Genomic DNA, 5234 nt, shown 5'->3' on the forward strand with positions numbered 1-5234 from the left:
AAATCCCGGTGGACCACGTGACGGCCGCGTCACGTCGATGACGCGGCCGTCACGTGGTCCACCGGGATTTTGCTCCCGGAGCCCTCGTTTTGAACAAACTGAACTTTTGGCCAGCTTGGGGGGGCCTCCTGACCCCCCCAAGCTGGCCAAAAGTTCCTTTTGGGCCCAACGAGGGTTCCGGGAGTGGAACCGCGATGGACCACGTGACGTCGGCGTCACGACGAAGTGACGCGGATGTCACGTGATTCCCCTCGGGTCCGCTCCCGGGACCCTCACGGAACTTTTGGCCAGCTTGGGGAGTTTTGGTAAATCTTGAGGGGGGGGGATTAAGGAGGGTGAGGGGTTTAAATTTTTATTTAGATCAACAATCGCGATTTCCAACGTATTCAACATAGCTATGTTGAATACGTTGGAAATCCGATCGTTTACGCCTCATCATTTTTTTAAGTTAAAAAAAAAAATAAGTTGCGTTTTTCATTTAAGTTCAAAACGAATGCACACCCCTAGCAGTTACTACCCTTAACCAATAAGACTGATACTTTGATACAACTCAAACATTGCTCACTGATTCAACAGCAAGGCATAATGGGAATGGGATTCAATGAGGGTCCTGACTTTTACAGTGTAAGAAACTAATAAGCGTGGGGATGATGGGGAATTGGATTCAAATGGCAACCAAAGAGGGCCCTGACTTTTATGGTCTGGGAAACTGATAAGCATAGGGTAACCTACATGGCACAGCAGATACTACCATAAGCTTGCCTGGCAGACTGGATTGGCCATTTGATCTGCTGTCATTTCTATATTTCTATGTTTCTATCTGATAATAAAAACCATCCTGTCCACAGCCCTTCTAACGCAAACGTGAAGAACCAGGAGTGTGTAATACAGAGGATATTTGTATGTATGGTGTAGCATTTTAACCGTTAGTTCCACCCTTCTACAACAAATTGAAATTTTGTGTGCCCTTTGCAAAAAATGTTTCCAATTCTCTGTGCCCATGTAAGTTAAGGTCTCTATTTCAGTGCCTTATGCAGGGGAAGGGGGAGGTCCTTAGCCATTAAGCAACCTGTGATAGCTTTATAAAGCAATAAGATATATTTTTTAGGCATATCTTACTGCAGAAAGAGCTTCTCAAACACTGAGGGAGAGGTTCACTTCCTTCCCACTCCAGTTATCCCCAAGCACTATGTTAAACCTCCTGTAGTAGGCATCAGACTCTCTTCACACCCAAATTATGGTGCAAAGAACCTCAAAAGATTGAGGTCTGTCTCTTTCCTCCTCCCATAACTGTCCCAAAAACCTTTAGTCCATTCTCAATCACTCAGCTGCATCTTTAAGGTAAGTGTGGGCAGTTAGCAATGGATTACACCACAATGGTGAAAGAGGGGAGAATGGTCTCTCTCCAGTCTCTATCTTCTTGCCCTCAGCTCTCCAGAACTTGACTGTGTGGGATATAGTGACTCCAGCTCTGTCCATTCTTGTAATCTGGAGGAAGCAATAGGCTCCAGATATAAGTCTGAGCCCTCTGCTAGGTGTGATTCTAATGCATCCACAGGGTGGCTTTGTCTCTGTGTAACCACACCATGGCCTCATGTAAACAAGCCACCCAAAAACAATCCTGAATATTGGAGAAAGTAATCCCACCCTACTACTTAGGGCATCATATTGTCGTTAACATAATATGGCTGCTTATCATGCCATTCAAACAGACAATAAACTATTGACATTAAAAAGTAATCAGGCAAAATCATGAGATATGCTAGAAAAAATGCATGAGATGGTGGAATTCATTCATTTTCAGTGTATTAATTCTTCTGACCCATGATATAAATTTGTCATCCACTCTCGAAAGTCCTTCTCTATTCTGCTGACCACCAGTGCATAATTGAGTCTATATATTGCAGCAAAATCTCTGGCACTCAAATCTCTAAGTATTGTCTATCTTGAAAGAGTAAAGACAGTATGGGATCTCCTTCTCAGACCCATCCCTATGGGGAATATTTCAGATTTACATTATAAGTCAGACACTGCTGGATACATCCTGATCTTCAAGGCCAGAATGTTGCGATCCCCCCTGTTGCTGCGCTACAGGAGGTCTCTTACCTTCCTCTGGAGGCCGCTCTGAAGCCTGGGCCTCGCCTGTGTTCCTTCCGGGACTTGCTCCAAAGCCTGAGAGGCCTAGCTGTGCCTGTGGCTTGCTTGCCAGCGTTTGGACTTCCTGTTTGGCGACGCCCTTCTCCTAGGGGCTGGTCCGCAGCTCTCCACCTGACTGATAGGACCAGCGGTGGGCAGTCCTGGCAAGCTCCTCCCAGGGAGTTGCCGTCTACCTCCAGTATTTAAGGACTTTCTGTTCACTTGCAAAGGGCCTGCGGATCAGGTCCTACAGTCGTCTGTATCCTTGCTGATCCAGGTCTTCCGTGATCACTTATGCTTTGATGGATCCCTGTCCAGTGTCTCTGCCTAGATGTTTGTTCCTGTGCCTGCCAGCCGTAAGGACTTCGGATGTGAGTATCCCAGCATCGGAGTTCCTGTTCGCCTGGAGTTTCCCTGCACCCTCCTCAGCGTGGTCCGCGACCAGCCTTCCTGGGCTGTGTAGGGCACGTCTGGGACAGGGTGGTCCGCGACTCAGTCCCACGGATCGGCTGAGTAGGGCGCCCTAATGGACAGTGCCATGTTTCCGTCCAGCCTTGTCTACAGTGTCTGCTTCAGCCCTTGCCCGGATGTCTTCCTGTCTCTGCCTTGACCTACGTCCTTGTCTGGTTCCTGAGCCTTCTGTCCTGTTGGGCCCTGGAGTGGCCAACAGGAGGGATTCGTCCCACGGGCTCTTGAGCTTCTGCCAGCCGAGGGGGCTTCGGATGTGAGTATCCCAGCATCGGAGTTCCTGCTCGCCTGGATCTTTCCTGTGTCTCGCTTCAGCCCTTGTCCTGATGTCTCCGTCTTGCTTCAGCCTGCTTCTGCCCCGTCTGATGTCTTCTGTTTAAGGACTCTGTCTGCCCTCGCCTCGGTCCGGCCTGCTGCCCATTGCCATTCCCTGCGGCAGGTCCGAAAGGGCCGGGAACAGTCGGAGGACCGTTCATTAGTCAACTTCCCCGTGTTGGCTACCATGGGCATGCAGGTCCGGCTGAGGGTCGGACTCCCTGCTTCTGTTCCTGCCTGCCTGGCTCACCATGCCTGCTCAGCTCACCTCCCACGGTGTGGCTTGGGGCTCCTCCTTGAGTCCTGCCGTGGCCCAAGGGCTCACCACCACCCGCTTACGACGACCGCGCCCGCGCGCGCTCGTAACACAGAATCTCTATCTCAGGATCTAAGTGCAGCAGAGACAATGGATAGTCCTGTCTTGTAGTATATAAGATAGGGAATACGTTCAACTGTTGCCCATTAGTCAGCACCCTCACACTGGGACAAGGATATAGCACTTGCATCCAGGCCCAGAAAGATGCAGGTAGGCTGAACTTCCCCAGGACCGTGAAAGAAAGGGCTATCTCAGCTGGTCAAAAGATTTGTCTGTGTCTAAGTAATTATGGGTCCAGCAATTTTGTCTCTTTTAGCCATTGAAATGACATCAAACACCTATGAGTATTAGCAGTTGATAGGTGTCCCTTTACAAAACCTGTCTGCTCTTGATAAACAAGGTCTTCCATAACTGTTTCCAGCCTAATTTGCAGTACCTTAGCCAGGACCTTCACAATAGTGTTCAATAGGGAGATTGGCTGATAGAAGCCAGGGTCCAAGGCATCTCACTCCTTTTTATGTATCAATTTATTTATTTATTTATTTTATTTGCTTTTATATACCGACATTCGTTGGAGTACATCACATCGGTTCACATTATAACAGTTGTAATAGTATGACAGGGGTGTCTTATTATTTATACATTGTAACATTACTATTTATACATTGTAACATTAAACCTTAATGGGTAAACATTAAACAAAAATAACATTAAACATTAAGGATTGGATATTGAAAATTCAATTATAGAACTGGGCTAGAGTGCCTCAACAGATACTATATATACAATATATCTTGTAACTGATTTAATATATACAGTGTAGCTTGTAACCAAATTTTAATTTGAGATTATGGTGTCTTAATAATGATACATGGAGACATTGGAGGGGGGAGGGCAAGGGGGCAGAGAGTATGGCAGAGAAACCAGAAGAGTGGGGAAGGGGTGAGGGGGGATTAGTCTGTGTGTTGGTAGTCTTTGTAGAATAGCCATGTTTTCAATTGTTTTTTGAATGATTGGGTGGAGGTTTCCAGTCTAAGTTGGGAGGGTAGCTTGTCCCAGAGGGTTGGGCCAGCTCCTGAGAAGGTACATTGTCTGGTGGTGGTAATGTGAGCTAGGTTTGTATGGGGGATGGCAAGCAGGCCTGTGTTTTGGGTTTCTCTGGCAATCATGGGGTTGGGGAGGGTCTTTAGACCATTTGATTTTTCCGTTGTTGATGGTTTTGTGCAGGAGGGTGAGGATTTTGTATTGTGACCTGTGCATTATGGGGAGCCAGTGGAGTTCTTTTAGAATGGGGGTGATGTGGGATGAACGATTGGTGTTTGTAAGAGATCTGGCTGCTGCATTTTGCAGCAGCTGGAGAGGTTTTGTGGTGGAGGCAGGTAGTCAGAGGAAGAGGGAGTTACAGTAGTCCAGCTTGGAGAGTATGAGGGATTGTATTACTGTGTGGTAATCATGGTGGAATAGTAGTGGTTTGAGATTTTTGAGGACTTGGAGTTTGTAATAGCCCTCTTTGATTGTTAGGTTTATGTGTTTTTTCATGTTGAGTTTGGAGTCGAGGGTGATACCAAGATCTTTAACTTCATTGGTGAGAATGGTGTTTGGTTGACTGGGAGTGAAGTCTTGGATGGTTTTTGTTGAGGGTTTGTTTGAGATGTGTAGGATTTCTGTTTTCTTGTGGTTGAGGGTGAGCGATAGCTGAGTGAGGATGTTCTTTATTTGGATGGAGAGGGAATCCCATAATGAGATGGTATTTGGTATGCTTTCTTTGATGGGGAGAAGAATCTGGACATCGTCTGCTGGAGAGGAGTTTACAGAGGGGGAACATATATATATTGAACAGGGTGGAGGAGAGGGATGATCCTTGAGGTACTCCGTGGGGGAGAGGGAGTTGTTCTGATTCACAGTTGTTGAGTTAAACTTTGTAGGATCTGTTGATAGGATAGGATAGAAACCATTTGAGGGTGTTTTCACTTAGCCCAATCTCCGTTATTCGTGTAAT

The sequence above is a fragment of the Rhinatrema bivittatum genome, chromosome 16, assembly GCF_901001135.1.
Source record: "Rhinatrema bivittatum chromosome 16, aRhiBiv1.1, whole genome shotgun sequence".
NCBI classification, from domain to species: domain Eukaryota; kingdom Metazoa; phylum Chordata; class Amphibia; order Gymnophiona; family Rhinatrematidae; genus Rhinatrema; species Rhinatrema bivittatum.